The sequence below is a fragment of the Chelonia mydas genome, chromosome 6, assembly GCF_015237465.2.
Source record: "Chelonia mydas isolate rCheMyd1 chromosome 6, rCheMyd1.pri.v2, whole genome shotgun sequence".
Classification (NCBI taxonomy): domain Eukaryota; kingdom Metazoa; phylum Chordata; order Testudines; family Cheloniidae; genus Chelonia; species Chelonia mydas.
The window spans coordinates 42,182,281-42,200,272 of record NC_051246.2 but is presented as its reverse complement, the minus strand read 5'-3'; the positions used below and the strand labels follow the sequence as shown (position 1 = coordinate 42,200,272).

Below are 17,992 nucleotides of genomic sequence, written 5' to 3'. Positions count from 1 at the left end.
TCCTTTAAAGGCTCAGGATCAGGAGCCGTGTCGCATAGGATGGGACAGGGCCTCCCCTGTCTTCCAGCCTATTAGGAGGAGCTCTCTGGAGGAAGGCAGTATATAGACTGCCTTTTCGCTCAGAACAGGGAATACACTGGTAAGACAAGGAAGTTAGAGGCTAGAAGGCTAAACCAGGGAGACATGGCTATGAAACATGACCCTGCGAAGACAAGGCTGGTAGAAGAGCTCAGTATGGTTGGCAGAACCTCCAGAAATCAGCATGAACCTTTGGATGGCAGTAATGGACTTAATTGATGGGACTGTTTGGAACAGTTTGCGGGTACTAAACCAGCCCTGAGTGAAGGGCGACAGGACTTCTAAAAGAGACTGTGGAGAATCTCTAAAGGTATGTCTACAGTGCAATTAAACACCGGCAGCTGCGGCATACAAGTTGACTTGGGCTTGTGAGGCTGTTTAATTGCAGGGTAGTCATGTGGATTTGGGCTGGATCCCAAGCTCTGGGACCCTTCTCCTCACAGGGTCCCAGAGTCTAGGCTCCAGCCTGAGCCTGAATGTCTATGCTGCAGTTAAACAGCCCCATAGCCTGAGTCTGAGTCAGCTGGCATGGGCCAGCTGTGGATTTTTAATTGCAGTATAGACATACCCTAAGGGGCCCTGAAGAGAGAGAGAGAGAGAGAACAGAAGGAGGTAGCTGCAAAGGGAACTCTGGCCATGGGAAACTGCTCAGGAAGCAGGGGCCCTGTTATTCATCAGAAACTAACTCCTAAAATAATTTCTTGAAAATCAGACAATACAAGTACCTCTTTCCCCTCCTCCCCACAAGGCCTCATACCAATGTTGAGAATAAGAGACTCTATTCCTTGCTGTGCATCAGCCTTTTACCAGCAAAGAACAAAATCTATCTGGAAGTCACATGGACTATTTGTTTCCCTAGTGGAATGAACGAGAGGTCAAGCAATCTCCTGTCACAGACTTTCTAAGTGGATTTCAGGTTATATCCTGCTCTGATATCAGTTGACACATCTTCCTCCTGCACAAGGGGTGAGAACCCATTCTACCAGAGCACAAGCACCTTCAGTAGCATTGCTTCAAGAAGCATCACTCCTTGATATAAGCCAAGTGGCTACATGGAGTTCCATTCAGACCTTCACGAGACACTTTGCTATAGAACAAGCCTCCACAGTGGACATCCTTTGTGCTTGTCAGTCACCCATAGTGGAATCAACATAGGCACCTGCACTAAAAGAAGAAAAAGAAGTTCCTACCTTATAGTAACTGAAGTAGTTTGAGGTGTGTAGTCCCTATCTGTATTCTGCTACCTGTCCTCCTTCCCCTCTGCCTTGATCCGTGTGGTGAAGGAATTGGAGAAGCGATCTGTCCATGCTGCCCCTTATACTCTTGGCGTGCAACATGAGAGGGGTGTAGGTGCAGGCTAATAGACACTGCTAGTAAGAATCTTCCAGTCTCAGGTGCCTAAAGCACATGCACATCCACCAGCGGAACACATACAGCGACCGCACATCTTAGAGAACTCTAGATGCTACAATGTAAGTCACTTCTCTTTCTCTAGCCATCAGGGATCTATTTAACCAGGAAGGGATGGAATAGTGCAGCCAGAAGGTTCCAAGGCAGTTGGTGATTGGCAGTGGACCCTCCGGGCTGCTGAGAGCTGCTTTCTAGGGGCGGTACCTGACAGAACATGAACGCTTGCAGCTTATAAGGCAGCAGTGCTGGTTTACATAAATCAGGAACTCCCTTCTGTTAATTGTGTCTTCTTCCTGTCTGAGCTCGTAAGTTGCGAGAATCCATCCCTTTTCCTTACCACCACCTGTACGGCCATGCCTGTTAGGTGTCCTGCCACGGTCTGTGTGTATGGACCAGCCATTAAGTAATTCTACTGATGCTTCCTGCTTTGACCAAATGTATCATTTTGATGTAAACGAAGTTATAACAAAAAACTTTTCCCCCAGCCAAAAATCAGTGGGTTCCTCCCGCCAGCTCTATTTCTGTGAGCCAGAGGAGTGGGAATGGGAAAGGTGCCACAGTTAGGATGGGTTTCAGAGGATGGTGGTAAAGGGGAAGGTATCCAGATTTGTCAGGGGCTCCCTAAAGAGTTCACAGGCAGCACAAAGCTGTCCTCCTCCACCCCACAGCAGTCTGGGCATGAACAGTAGATATCACACTAGCACTTCAGCCTGTCCCCGTGACCTACTTCAAAGAGCACTGGACTAGTACCAGGAGACTCCTGTGCTAATCCTGGCTCCACCACTGACCGGACACACAAGTTCAGGAAAGTCATTTCACTTTTTCGTGCCTCAGTTTCCTCAACTGTAAAATGGGGCCAATGATGCTTACTCCCCTTTGTGAAGGGGTATAATAGCTCCAGAGCTAGAAAGTGCTGTAGAAGACTTAGGCGTTACTGCGCCAGGGGGAGGGCCCTAGCTGAAGCAGGGAGTTTGACTTTGCACTTCCCCGGCAGGCCAGGGGCTCACCCGCGGCTGCAGAGGGAGCAAGGGGCTTTCGGGGCTCCCGAAGCGGGGAAAGAACAGGTTTGGGTGGGGGAAAGGGAGAGATCCAACCATCTCCTAGGGGCGGGAGCCAGGGCCTCTTCCCTGGGCTCCAGCGAGGAGCCTGGCAGAGGGGCTGGCGCGGAAGAAGGGAACCGGGGCAGCAGGCGGGGAGGCTGATCCCTCGGCGGGGCTGAGCGGGGAGTCAGGCCGAGGCCCTGAGCGGCAGTTCCGATTGCGGCGGCAGCGCGGCAGGCAGGGCCCGGGCGGTGGCGCTGCCGCCGCGGCGGCGGCCTCGAGCTCGCCCAGTCTCCGCTAGGGAGGGCCCCATAGCTAGGAACCGAGCCGAGCCATGTCCAAGCGGGGCTGAAGTGCAGCGAGTCCCGCGGGCCCCTCCGCGTGCACCATGGGCACCAGCGCCTAGGCCGCCGGCGGAGAGAGGAGCGGCAGCGGGAGGAGGAGGCCGGGGGAGGGCCGGGTCCCTCCCCGGGAAGATGAGGCGGAGGCCTGGGGAACAGAGCAGGCTGAGCTGGGGCGCCTTCCTCTCGGCCGCCAGGACAAGATGGCAGCGTCCGAGGCGCCGGCGGCAGCCGCAGGAGCAACAGCCGCAAAGAGCTAAGCCCGGCCTGGGAGGCGCCTCCCCGTGACTCTCCCGGACATGCCCAGGACGGCGGCGGTGGCGGCTCGGACACTCGCGCTGCCCGACCTGTGAAGGTGAGGGGGCGGCCCTGCCTGCCGAAGGGGGGGACCCGGCTCCTGTTCTCTGCCTGGGGCTGAGGCCGAGGCCGCCCGCAAAATGCCCCGCTGGGCGTGGGGCTGTGGCCGCTGAGAGTCCGGGCGGGAGTAGACTCGGGCGCTTCTTGCCCCGTCTCTGGGGAGTGGTAGCAGCTCGGAGCCCGCTGCTCCCGAAGGCGCCTCCTGCCGGGGACCAGGCAAGTCAGGGTGCGGGGTGGCGGGGAGGGGGCGACGACGTTGGCGCTAACAAACTTTGAGTCATGGGTTGGGCCGCCCCTGCCCCTTCTAGCTTCTTTCCCAGCCCTTGGGGCGGGGGGGCAGGCGGTGCCCCACCTCGCACACGCACTGCGCAGTTCCCCTTCCAGCTCCCCTGGCACTGAAGTTTGCACAGGGAGGTGACGCTCCCACGAAAAATCTAGTGGTAAACAAGCAGGCTGGTCCCACACCGAGTGTCCCTTCTGTTTTCCCGTTCCCTGTTATCATCCCTTCCCTTTCTCTTGCGCCCCTAAGCTTCTCCTTCTTTTATTCTTTTCCCTGTCTTTGCCCCATTCTCCCGTGCATTCTGCAATTTCCCTTTGGAGGGGTTTGTTTGACGTGTAAAACTAACCTGAGGATCTATGTGTGATTGTTGTTGTGATCGAAGAAATGTGATACCCTCCGTTTGCAACTTGTCAGGCCAGCAGGAAGGCGTGGCTGCCGAGCGTCTCTTGTTACAGCCGTTATTGCTTCCCTTTGGGATACAGAGGTAATTTGCAAATGTAGTTTGGGAAGGAGTATGTCTATTTCCATTTCAGAGGGGGAAACGAATAGCTTAAAATGGTACGTGGGACTGATGACAATTCAGTGGAGCTCCTTTGGAACTTATGTTGCTGCGGTTTCTTCCTCCCCCTCTCTTCTTCCCCCCCACCATGATTTAGTAATAAGTGTTCGTTTAGTCCTTGTATGGTGTTCTCAAACTCTGTGAAATGCTGCTGTTGTTCCCAGGTGACGGTATATTTAGTCTGTTTATTACGAAGAGCTCGTTTAGAAAATGCTTATTTGTTGTTGTTTTGGCAGTTTTGTTTTCAAATATCTATAACTTGGCTGTTCTAAATCAGTCGAAATTGGAGCTTAAAAAAAATTAGATAGAATAAGCTGCTGCTTTGTACTTGAAACACTTGATTAGAGAGTGGCCAAAACTAACTCTTCTCACGGTTTAAGATGTTTGGTTTTTTTTTAATGTTGACCTATCACAAAGGCACTTATTTTTAAAGGGGAATATTTGCGAGTCATTAGCTTTAAAGTAGGTAATGTCTTCTGGTATTTATAATTTGACTATTTAAAAAAACAACAGTTTCTTGTTTGCATAAAAGTTTGAGCAGACTCCACAGTTACTTTTTATAACTTTTCCCCCCCATGGAGTCATTTCTGTATCCCAGCACCATTTTGGTTTTAGGCGCTGAGTGTCTTATCACCCTTGTACCATAAAAAAATCAGCTACTGCATACGCATTAGTTAACTTTGTAAGATAAATATTGATAACTCTTTTTATATCAAGCCATAAATGAGCTAGAAATGATATAGGTAGTATTTTAAAATGATTTTTGTAGAGGTTCTGTTGATATTAGATGCTAAATGTCTAATTTTTAAAATGAGAAAGACAGAAACTAATGTATATCACTTCCATGCTATGGTCAGCAGGTTATTCCTAGCTATTGTATTAAATCATAATGTTCTAAGACTTCTGAATTTACTTAACAGATCTTAAATGTTTTTTAAATGCCATTTTTAAAATGTGTTTTTGCTTTGATCACTATCTTTAAATGCAGGTCAAATACGTTGTTAGTGTGGAGGTAACAGATGTTAAAGCTGCAGTTCACTAATAACAAGACTTAGAGTTAAATATAGTTTTGTATTCTCTCAATATTACTTTCACATACCATTATAGCAGTTGCACAAAGTATCTGTTCAAACAGAGCAGCTGATTTGAGAGCAAAATAAAAATATTGGCTAGTCTCCAGAGGTTTGGTTTGTAGAAACCTTTGACAAATTAATATTGTTACAGGAGGAACTATGTTTGAAATACACACTGTAACTAAAAACTGTCTTAACTTTAACAAGCGTGTCAGCCAGCAAGGAGAGTAATTAAGCAGCTGAAAAATAGGTCAGGACTGTATTCTGAAGTGGCACGATGAGGTTGCAAATAAAGAGTACAGCAATGTGTAAATTCTTTGTAGGTGACTTAATTGGAGAAAATTGATATGATATTGATGACTACATTATCTCAGCATATTTTAAACATGCCAATGAGTATATGGTAAACTAGATTTATCTAATCATGTAGAAGAATTTGCTAGACTAGTTATGCTTCTTTACTGCGCTAAATGTTGGAGACTTCAGTTGTAATGCTATTTTGCTTCCCATCCATGGCGTGGTATTAATGTTTGTAAATTATTTCTTCATAGATTTATTTGCGCAGAAGTTATGACTGGTGCTTTTGTGGTATTAATATGATTCTGTATTTGCAAACATTTTAGAATTAGACAGACTCCATCACCTTGAAATCTGGTTAGTTTGAAAAAAGAATTAAAGTGGTTTAAGGAGCTACGTCTGCTTTGAGCCCCTCTGCCAACTTCTGTGGTTTCTTATACAGTAACTCCTCGCTTAATGTTGTAGTTATGTTCCTGAAAAATGAGACTTTAAGCGAAATGATGTTAAGCAAATCCAATTTCCCCATAAGAATTAATGTAAAGGGGAGGGGGGTGGTTTAAGGTTCCAGGGGATTTTTTTTTGCCAGACAAAAGGTATTATATTTAAAACAATTTTAAACAAGCAATTAAAACTTATATGTGTATTAAAACAATTTTAAACAAGGAATTTAATATAGGTATTAAACAGGCTGGCAGCCTCCCTATCAGCTCTCCTACCCCCGCGCCTGCCTCCTGCCCGCGGCAATCAGCTGTCTTGCGGCATTCAGGAGGCTGGGGGGAGGAGCGAGGACACGGCGCGCAGTCTCCCCCCTCCCTCTCCTGCCTCCTGAATGCCGCAAACTAGCTGATTGCCGCATTCAGGGGCAGGGGAGGAGGGGGGGAGCCTGCGCGCCGCGTCCTCCCCTCCTGCCTCCTGAACGCCACAAACCAGCTGATTTCCGCGGGCAGGAGGAGGAGGGAGCAGGAGGAAGGCACTGATCCGCGGGGTCTGCTGGCGGGTGGGAGGTGCTCGGCGGGGGCATAGGGAGCTGATGGGGGGCTGCCAACTGTGGACCTAGCAGGCGGCCAAATGACATTAGAGCATTGCACAACTTTAAACGAGCATGTTCTGAAATGGAGCAGGGACGTAAGATCGGAACAATGTTAAGCGAGAGGATGTTAAGTGGGGAGTTACTGTATTTGGATGTCTTCTTCTGTCATCTTTCTTTTGTGGGAGACCCCTAGACACAAACAGGGAAAACAAAGTGATATCAAATATACAAAGTAAAGAAATTGAGGCGTAGAAATCATAGTTATAACAGTATTAGAGTTTTTTCGACAAGTGTGTTTGTTTTACTAGACTGCTTTAAAGGAACAACGTGTGATGATTTAGAGGTGTGATGAGATATAGATATAGATATATATTTAAAGTGCTTAGTGTGTGGACTTGATACTGCTCTCATTAAAGTCTATAGGAGTTTTACCAGTTAGGCCAACACTGAGGGGTTCTGAAAATCCCACCCAGATGTATTGTGAATTTAGGACCTGATTCTGCAGGCTCATGTTCATGGGGTCCACCTGCATGTATGAGCTTGTGGGTTTGGGGCCTTAATATGTTAGTGTAGAGAATAAAAATCAAAATACAATTTTCTTTTTTCACGCTACCACTATACTGATAAATTGTAAGATGTTCTCGTTTATTGTGACAAACTTTTGACGTTTTAAAAAAAAATTACGAGTTTGCCCTCACTTGCAAAGTTCTCAGTTGATGAGTCTTTTTGCATGGACAATGATGTGATTACACATGGCTGGGCTTATTTTTTCTGAACTTCAGAAGTAATGTCAAATGCAGAGGAAAAACTTCAATTTTAGAAATCCGGTACTATTTAACTTTCAGCTCGTATATTGATTAATAACTGTAACTATTACTGTATGTGTGTGTGCACACTCCATAAGGCATGGGGGGGGGTGGAGGGGGGGCGTAATACCACCAAACACAAAATAAAGTTAAATTGTATTAACTTAGAAGTCCTCTACATTTTAATCTGCACTGTTTTGTCAAACAGTCTACAAGTTACGGGGTGTGTGTGTGAGAGAGAATTAGCATTAAATTGCTTGTTGTTTATCAACCCTACTTTTCCTGACGTGTGTTTATACTCCTACAGTAAATGTAGTAAAGATAGGTAGAATAGTCTAATGAGCAAAAATGAAACATGGTAATGACTATTAATCTTCTTCAGTCATTAATGAAATTACACCCATATCTCAAAGTAAGAAAGAGCTTCTAGTCATCTGTATCTTTGCAAACCCCCCTAAGATGAATTAATTGAGGAGCTCTTGTTGTGACTGCTGCACAGTTACAACAGAATTTAAGATTATTGCCCTAATGTTAATTTATTGAAGAATGTGTTCTGACATGTACTATTTCTTCAACTTGGATTATGATGGCCATTTAAATGGGTAAAGTGGTCTGCAGCAGGTCAGGCTACTCATTTCTGACTGTTCTAAATATTAACTCTACTGCTATTTTAAAAATGTGGAAACAGCTGTAGATTGCACTTGGCGCTCCAGTATTTTTAAAACTTAACTATTTTTATGTGGAAGCAAATGCACTTGTTTCCAAAACAAATTTAAGTATAATTTTTACTTCTAAAAAAACTTTTGTATTGAAAACTAGGAAGATGCAATTAATTAAGGGAGCCTTCACTAACACCTAAAGGATTTATGTTACTTGGGGGCTGAGTGGGGGGAATACCATTTCTACACTGATGAAGCATGAAAGATATTCTAAAGTAGAAAGGATTAGAGACCATGTTTTATTCCAGTATGTGCACTTTTGGGCAAGAAGTAGTAGAAGGTGAACTGGAAAGAAAAGAAAATAGGAAGTGTGTGTTCAGTGGCTGAAATTAGCTGGTTGCACATGAGACCAAAGTTCAAGAAAACAAGTGGTGCAATGTTGTAGGAACGAATTTTGGGCAGTTTTAGAGAGAAGATGAGTTGGCCATATATACTTGGTAACAATAGTTAAAGCAGTTTTTAACAGTTTAGTATTCCATTATATGTTACTGGACTTCAGTTTGCATATCTGTATTTTCAAGCTTTTTCTTGCTATTTCTGCAGCTAGCACAACATGTTAGAGATACCCTCTGTTTTTTTCCCCACAGGAAGATAATGAAATTTGAATGTTTTTTTTGTTGGTAATTTATCAGCTTTAACATGTCTTGAACTGCTTTCTCTGTAGCATAAGAGGAGGCAGACAAAGTAGACCTGGACTGGAGCATGTGGTTTGAAAAATCCTACTGCTCATTTGTCTATAGACAAATCTTAATTTAAAACCTGTTTTTTATCTTAGTCTTTATGACATTGATGCTGTACTTTCCTTTTGGGGCATTAACTTTTCAGAAGCAAATAAGAAAAATATAAAGATGGAGCTCAAAGTGCATGTTCTCATATTCCTGGCTAATCTGCTCATTATCTTTTATGTCATCTTGTGTGGGTGCAATTTGTTTTTTAAAAGTTTAGTCCTATCTTCCGGGTGTTCATTTGAAAAAGCTTTTATTTCTACATATATTTTAATCTCGTTCTTTTAAAATGTTTCTCTAACAAGGCTATTGTACAATTTATTGAGAAAATACAGTCGAATGGGGATTTGCTTTTTATCATCTTGCAGAAATTTCTCAAGATGTGATCTCTCAGCTTGAGGTTGAGGGCAGGTAGGGAACATTTATAGTTATGTTTTATACTACTCTTCTAAAGGGTCACAGTAATCTGAAGTAATTCATCTTTCTGTATAAAGCCAAATCATGTTAAACCCTACTCTGGGAATAGGAGGGCCTGTTCTACATTAGGAAATTAGGTCAGTATAACTCTCTTGCTCAGGAGTGTGAAAAATCCACAACCCTGAGTGATGCAGTTAAACCCTCCAACCCGGGTGTAGACAGCACTTAGATCTATGGGAGAATTCTCCTGTAGAACTGGCTATCACATCTCGGGAAGGTGGAATACCTATGGTGATTGAGAAACCCCTCCAGTCAATGTAGGTAGTGTCTTCACTGAAGCGCTACAGTGGCGCAGCTGAACTGCTGCAGTGTTTTAAGTGTAGACAAGCCCAGCAAATTACGTTTTGTGACTTGTCATGTCTTGTGTGCTGTACTCTCTAGCTCTAACAGTTAATTTCTAATTTACTGTTTTGCTTTAAAACTGGAAGAGAAAACAATTATTTTTTAAAAACAAAACCTTAAATCAGTCAGCAATTTCATGATGAAATATTTCTGGCTATTTAAGACTTTTAGATTTAAATATTTGACCTGACTTCTACATTGTTGAAAACTTATGTGGAACATTCTCTAATTTCTTAATTAGAACTACATATTTCTAGTACACCCATAATTGTGTGTGTATGTGTGTATATATATATATATATAAAACCTCTCTATTTCAGAGATTATTTAAAATGACTTACTGTTATGTGATCTACTAAAATATAGTTGTGACAGGGTTTCCAGGGTGCAACCTGAACTGTGGGACCACGGAACCCTCTGTCCCATCCCATCAACCTGGAGTATCCCTTCTTCGGTGCTGTTGGCAAGCTATAAACCTCTGGCAGGTACTGTACTTACACAGACATCCACAGGCAGGAACACACACAATTGAGTTACATGAGTGCTTCTCCCAGCCAATCATGAACCAGCAATAGAGAGGCTCCAGCCATTTCGCCCCAGCTTTGCACCCCAGAGCTGTACCATCTTGCCCTGGTCAGAAACCTGACCAGTGTAAGTTCATTACCCAGTCTGTCCCTCCCTCGATGTGGAGAGGACGCGCACTAGCAGGACCATCCCTAGCTATTCTGAGGCCGTATGCAGTCCCTCCGTGGGGTGTGTGTGTGTGTGGGGCCCAGGGCTTCCAGGGGGTTGGGGGTGGCTGGCCCCAGGCCTCTGTGGGCTGGCTTGGGGGTTGGGGGGAACCGCTCCCCAGCACTCACCAGTCTGGCCTTGCAGCAGTCCTCAGGGGTGTGGGGTCAGGGCTGGGGTGAAGCAGGGGCAGGGGAGGAGCAGGGCAGGGGCCTTGGGGAAGCGGTGGAGTGGTGGCGGGGCTGGGGGAGGGAGTGGAGTAGGGGCGGGGCTGGGGTGGAGCAGGGGCTGGAGCAGCATGCAGCTGTGCAGGGCACCAGGAAATTTGGTGCCCCAAATTTCCTGGTGCCTTACGCAGCTGCATACTTTGCATATGGATAGGGATGGCCCTGCACACTAGCCTTTGTAAACTGAGCTGAGATTTCCCCATGAATTCAACCAAAACACACTGTTTGAGGTAAAATATAAAACAGATTTATTAACTACAGAAAGATAGATTTTAAGTGATTGTAAGTAGCAAGTGTAGAGATCAAAGTTGGTTACCTAAGAAATAAAATAAAATGTCAGTCTAAGTTCTATAAACTAAACAGGATTTAATCAAGCAGTGTCTTACCCTGGCAGATGGTATAGTCCTTCAGTATATAGGCAGAGACTTTCCTCAAGCCTGGGACCACCTTCCCATAGTTTAGTCTTTGTCCTCCAGATATGGTTCTACGTGTTGAGTTGTGGGGGGAGTGAGGCCAAGTCATGATGTCACTTCCTCTCTTTATAGTTTCTTCCAGCTTTCTGGGAAGATCTAAGCTTGTGATGTGGGGGGCCCACCCCCATTGGTCAAGCATTCTCCATTGTCTGCATGCTCTCTCTGAGAAGTCTTCTGGGATGGCTGTTGGGAAAGTGGATTCCCTTTACTGGGCCATCAGCCTGTCTGGCTACTCCATTGTTGTACCTGAAAGGCTGGTTGTGGGTTTTCCCAGCCTTACAACATATTTCAGTAGCACACACATAGAAAAACTTCATAACTTTGCATACAATGGTAGCACATACAATCCAACGGAATATTAATGTTCAACAGATCAAGACTTAAAAATGGTACATCACAAGGCATACTTTATACATAACATATCATAATTATATGACAGTGGTGAATATGAAGGTTCCAGGGTGCTGCTTTGAGGCACGGCGTGCCACCATAGTGTATTGTGCTCCTTTTCTGCCTTGACTGAATGTGTGTGTGTATATATATTTTTTGGGGTGGCATAGAAATGATTCTTTAAGGCTCCCCAAAACTGGGCAATGTATAGCTGCAGAATCCACGGGCATCAAAAATAAACTCTGTGTTTGTATGTCTGGTGAGACTGATTAACCAGGGATTGTTAGGAAAAATTACCATGACATACTTCCAAACTTAGTGAACATTTTCCATATTTAAGGCTATTTTAGCAAATAAAAGGATTAGATAAAAATAGCCTTTTAAAAATACGGCTATGATTAGTATTGCTTTTAAAATTTGCTCCACAATTGAGGGACTCACTTTGGCTCCCAACCCCCACAATTCCATGGTGTCCAAAAATAAGATGTTGTGTAAGTTGTAGTTGGGGCTAAACAAAACAGTTATTTTAATTTTGGCTTCGTTCAAAACACAGAGATAAAATGGGTGCTGGTAAAATGGATTAGAACAAAATTAGTAGGGGAAAATATTACTTTTTAGTTTCTAAGGAGATAGTATCAGATCTGTAAAAGTATGAATGCCCTTTTTAAAAGTAAAAGAATGAGGTAGAATGGTTCCTAAATGGTAAATTTCTCTGCAATGAGTAACCTATAGACTACTCATTGAAAATTGGATATATTGCTAAACCCCTCTCCATGAAACAATTCTTAATTTAAAATGTAATCTTTTAAAACTGATCACATCTCAGTCTCTCATCCAGTTAGTGATAAAATAAATCAATAGTTTTGGAAAAGAAGATATTCATTGTGTGGTGTCACAGCTTTCAAACAATTAATGTGCCACTGTGGAATGATTTCCCATTTAATACCTCTTAAATTACTTTTAATTTAATGCGTGGTTTAACTTAATTTTCTATTTTGATTTATGTCTTTTCCATAGAATGTAGACTACTTGTTAGAGAATAGACAAGATACATGTTTCCATGAATATAACTTACTGGGTACACACATGAAAGCAGTGAAATTATCCAAAATATATAGTAGAAATGTTATTGTCATGGAACTGAAGAGTCTCTGAAGTGTTCGTGGTTTTGAGGCAAACGAAGTATGGAACTTGGTGTTTTACAGACTTGTCTTTTGTTGTCACAAGGGTTTTTATCTTGGTGGCAATATTGAAAAGAACATGAACTGTAAAATAAGTGATGATTTCATTTGTACAGTGCTCATTATGAGGGATGATAAATAAACTCTTGCAATTAATGTCTAGGTTCCAGTATTGAAAAAACTTGACATAGAACAAAGAATAGATAAACTAAAGTTTTAAAACGTTTATTGTGACAAATAGCCATGCTTCACACTTGGTGGAATCTTTTTATTGCAGAGATGTTTTATATTAGAATCAGAGAAATCACTAAGGCCTTGATCCTACAAACTCATGCACATAGACAGAATGTGCTAGAATTCCTACCCAGAGCTCTATCGAAGCCAGTGATGCTCTGCAGGGGAACAGATATCTGTACGTACATAGGAGCTAACAGGATCTGGGCCTAAAATGAGTATGTTGTCATGTAAAATGCAACAGTTGTAGTGAGGAATTTAACTTTGAAATTTGACTCAACAAATGCAAATAAAAATGTAAAATAAGTTGTAGTTATAGGAAAAGTAATACATATCAACATTTTAAATCCACAATGAAATAAAAAAAAATTCCCCATTGTAGGACCACAATAACCATTAGCTACAGGAAATCAATGAAAATAGACCGGATACAGTTTAGTATAAAGTTATACCCTAAAATCTCAAAACAATTAAACCATCATTAAATCTAAGCAGAAATTTATGAACACCTTTCGGTGTCCTACATAGTCTGTATTATATAGATTTTAATCTTAGTTCTTGATTAGAATTTAAATTTACCCAACACCTATTATTTTAAGGATTGAGCCTGCTAGCCTAAAAATGTGTGTCATTTCCCTCTCCCTTCATTGTATGCATATTTAACTTCTATTCAAACTTCTCCACCTTTACTCTTGGGGGAATTCTACACCAAAAAAATAAAAATTCTGTGCACAATATTTTAAAATTCTGCAAATTTTGTTTGTCAAAATAACACTACATAATCATGCCAGTTTCAATTATTTTGGTAATTTATTTCAAAATACCTGTCAGCCAGTATGTCTGTAACAATACAGACACACACACAAATTCCCCCTGGAGTAGAGAGTTAAAGAAACCGTTATGACAATCCAGTTTCTGTTTCTCTGCTCCCACTCCCCATAGAGCCCAGCTGAGGGCCAGATATCACAACCCCCACCTCTCCCCCCCCCCCGAGCCCAACTATGGGGCCCCCTCTTGCCCAGATACCTGCACCCTCTTCCCCCGGAGCCCAGCTGCAGAGCCCTTCCCCTCCCACCAGCCCAAACACCTGTCCCCCTATCTCTCAGAGCCCAGGGATCCAGAGGGAGAAACAGCCTGATGCTTGGTCCCAGGCTTGCGTGGAGTTTCGTGCATGCTGCTGTCTCCTTCCCTCAGGGGGTGCAGGGAACTACAGATGCTGGGAGCCCTCCAGCTCCTCCTCCCTCACCCCCGGCAGTGTCTACCAGGTGTGAGCTGGGCTCTGCCAGGCCCAGCAGCCTCTAGTGGTGACCAGCAGCACTACAGCCCATTTCTGTGGGGGAAGGGAAATTCTGCGTGCACAACATTAATTTCTGGAAGATTCTGCATTGTGCAGTGGTGCAGAATTCCCCCAGGAGTACACCCTCCATACACACCCTTCAGAAACCTCTTTGCAGGTCTTACTTTTTCCCTGACTGAAAAGTTACTACTGCTTCTCTCCATGGCTTGGACAGGTTTTTCTGCTTGTCAGCTTCTCTTTTGCTCCTGGATCCTCTGCAACTTTCTGCCCTTCTCTCTCCTATCACTCTGCTCCATGTCTCCCTTTTCTCCTGTGAAAAAGTCAGTAGTTCTCCAGACCACTTGCTTGTCCACATTTTCTATTTGTTTTGATTGAGGTTTTTCAAGCCTCGTTCTTGACCATATAAGCTATTTTCTTAAGATGAAATTCACCCATATAGGAGAGGGGCCCACACAAAGTTCTATCCAGTCTATCCAGTTGAGAATTTTTTATTTCGTAGATCTGCTGTTTTAGGTGAATGAAGGATAAATTAATTTTTAAAAAAAGAGATCAGACTGATAGGTCTGCGTGTAGATGCTCAAGCTAGTTCAGATCTACTGTTTGTGTTGAGGATAGCCTATGCTGATTCAGAGCCGGTGGCAGATATTTCATTTTTCTCCCTGTGCATCCTAGTTTATTGCTTGCAAGCAAAGGAGGAAAAAATAAGTTTTTTCATCCCATTTGTGTTTGTGACTAAAGTCATATTGGGATCACAAGGTTTAGCTTTTGACGTGTGTACAGTATGACTATAATGATTATGCCTTTGTGCTTTCTTTATTACTGTTGGTATAATTGACTTTCAGAAATAATTTAGGACACCACTAAGTCATGAATTTCCTTTTTACATTTTATTAGTTTAACAGTTCTTATGTTTAAAAAAAATAATTTTTATGTATTGAGACAATGGAGTTCTGACCAATTTCATTTGAACTTACATTGTCAGTAATTGAAATACTTTAAATATTTATATTGAATGTAGACTAATCTTTTCCTATGAACTGAAATCGCATGATAGGAATGGCTCAAATCATTCTCCTCACCTAATTGTTTTGAATTCTAATTCTGTTAATAAAGAAGTCTGTCTAAGCCTTCTATCTAAGGACCTTAAAGGGCTGTACAGATACAAAGTCCTGTAACACTCCTTTGAGGTGGGAAAGTATTACTATACTTACTTACTAAGTGGGGAAACTGAGGTTGCATCTTGTCCATTTCCCCACAACAAGTCTGTTGCAAAGTTGGGAACAGAGCCCAAATTTCCCTATTCTCATTCTGTGCCTTCTCCTGATTATTTGCTTATCAGTTTTTGCCTTCCAATTATTAGAATTTTATATTGACATAAGTGCAGTATATCATCTGTGTAGTACTACTCTTGAGCTTGAAATGATGTTGGTCCCTTCCAGTACCCCTCTCATCCCCGCCCCAACTCGTGGTTGCATGCCACCTCCTCTCATTCTTAGCTTGCCCTCCTTATTATCTTCCAGTCAGTTCTTTCAATGAATGAGCTTTATGTAGGAGCTTCATCTCTTCACCTGCTGTTCTGGCTCTTTTATCTGCTCAGTGCTTATCCTGCATTGAGTATCCTTTTATGTGTCTCCCTGCATTCCAGTCAGGTAGGAGTGTATGTGTTCAAGTATTTCCTGACCCTGGAGCTTTTTCAGGCTCTTCTGGTTCAGCACCACTAAGATACAGGCTTCCATGGATTTGGGAGGAAACTAGACTCTATAGCCTTTGATTTTACTCTAGATATTTATTTGCTCTTGTCTCAGAAGCTCAAAGTGCCTTTATGGAGTTAGAGGAATGATAGGGTTGGATAAATGACAGCACAAAGGCAGATCTCCATGGGATGGGATCTATTGTGTCCCTTTACCCTTCCACCAGTGGAAATGGAGGGTATAATGTGGTCCGTTTGTTTTACAGTGTCTCAGGATTCTTCTATCCATCTTTCTTTCATGAGTGTGGGAATTCACCTTCATGTACCTGTTCTTTCAATTAGGTGCAGAAGCTGCATAATTTTGTTAGAGTAAAAACTTAAGAAAATTTAAAGTACGGTAGAAGTATAAGTGAATATAATCCCCTCTATTCATTTGCATAACTACTGTTATCTTGAATAGCCCGCAGGCTTGCATGCAGAAGAGGATGTATCCAGAAGCCTGGTATTTCTTCAGTTTAAAAATATACTTTTATATCAGTGGTTCTCAACCTGAGGACCCACATTTTGATTTAAAATTTTTTGTGGTCCCCCAAGCCTCCCACTCAGCCCCAGGCTCTGCCCTCACTCCACCCCTGCCCCTCCTCTTCCCTGCTTCTTTCCACCCCTCCCTCAAGCGCACCCCCTCCCTGTACCTCTCCTCCCTCCCAGTGCCTCCCACATGCCGCTGAACAGCTGTTCCATGGCATGCAGGAGGCACTGGGAGCGGGAGGAGTTGATCAGCGGGGCTGGCGGCCCAGGACATGACTTGCGAACCCCCAGAGTAGTCCGTAGACCCCAGTTTGAGAAACTCTGCTTTATATAACATTGTGACCAATACCATCCCAACTCAATGTCTTGCTTGGTCTTTCTTGCTTCCTCCCTTGTGTTACCATCTGGCTGTAGCAAGTGAACACATCTGTGAGATGATACATGTGTTTATGCCCCTTGACCAAGAATGAGAGGATGGTGTAGTTTCTGGACAGTGTTTACTCTTCAGTACTTCTCCTTACAGGTTACAAGGTTCTCTTCTTTTTGGGGACCTCTGAATGAAATTATCCATACAACAGTAATCTTAAAAATAAGATTGATTTAAAACAGGAAATAGCTATTTACCTACTATTTGGGTTTACATCTTCCAGAAGCTAAACTTAAATAAGGCATTTTTAAGATAGTTACAGAGAGAAAAGAAAAGTGGATAACGTACATCTCTTGAAAGCAATCTGCTCTCTGACCTTTTGGTCAGGTTGTCATAATTGCTTGATGTCCAGAGACAAATTTTTCTTGCTGTGTCCAGAGATCTTTTAGGATTTGTCACATTTTGTTTTTGTATCAATTTAATTCTGTCAGTTTAGAAACAGCATCAAGTTAAATCAGTGCAATCCTTTAGTGTAGACAGTTATACCAATATGTAGGGGCTCATGTCGGTATGGCTTATTTTCATAAACTTGTGAAATAGGCAATACTTCTAACAGCACCTTTCTACCAGTATAACTGTGTCTGTGCTAGGGATCACACTGATTTAACTATCTGTTTTATAATTAAATTGATACAATAACTATTTGGAAACCACTCATAATAAAAGATAGAACTGAATTATGCCTTTTGAAAATTGGAAGTGAATTTAAGATAGGGGATAACATACTAAGCTGGTGTCTTGTACAGTGTTTTAAAATATAGTGTAACAGTAAGCTGTCTGTAATTGATGGTAATTGGAACCTTGTATTTGTTAGCATATATAGTATCTGGGAAAAATCTGTTTAGGTATTTAGTAGTATTGCACAACAAAATGGTTTTAACAATTATGATTTAGAATTAGATGCTCACTAATAAAAAAAATTGTCTGAAAGACGTTAGAAAACAAGTTTTTGTTAAAGTATAACTACTATTTTAGCTTTGTAGCATGTGGTTAAGCTTTGCATATTATCATGGTTTCTGCCACAGCAACAGTAACTTGTACCTGATTATTACTGTAACTGTATATTAAGTAACTGTTTATACTTTAGTCAATGCAGTTCTAAAATAGTGTGAAGAGTTTCTTGAACATTAGTGCATAATATTCAGCAATATAAGTTTTCTTTTTTTCTGGGATGGGGAAATCAAATGTCATTAAGAAGTTAATAATTAGTGTTGTAAAACTTGGAACAGTCCATGCTTTTCAAGGTTGTCACAAAGACTGCCAAGTTTACCATTCTTACAAA

The 17,992-nt window shown here is 42.6% G+C and overlaps 1 protein-coding gene across 10 annotated transcripts in view; it reads left to right on the top strand.

The window, feature by feature from the left end:
* Positions 1-3,088: 3,088 nt before the first annotated feature.
* The window catches only part of HIPK3 (homeodomain interacting protein kinase 3), a 157,440-nt gene continuing 142,536 nt past the window's right edge, over positions 3,089-17,992 (top strand). For 4 of the 10 annotated variants that reach the window (XM_043550171.1, XM_037899877.2, XM_043550170.1 and 1 more), the window contains exon 1: positions 3,089-3,224. The gene's annotated coding sequence lies outside the window, so the exon portion shown is untranslated. The other 6 variants (XM_043550167.1, XM_037899874.1, XM_043550168.1 and 3 more) reach the window with 4 other exon arrangements.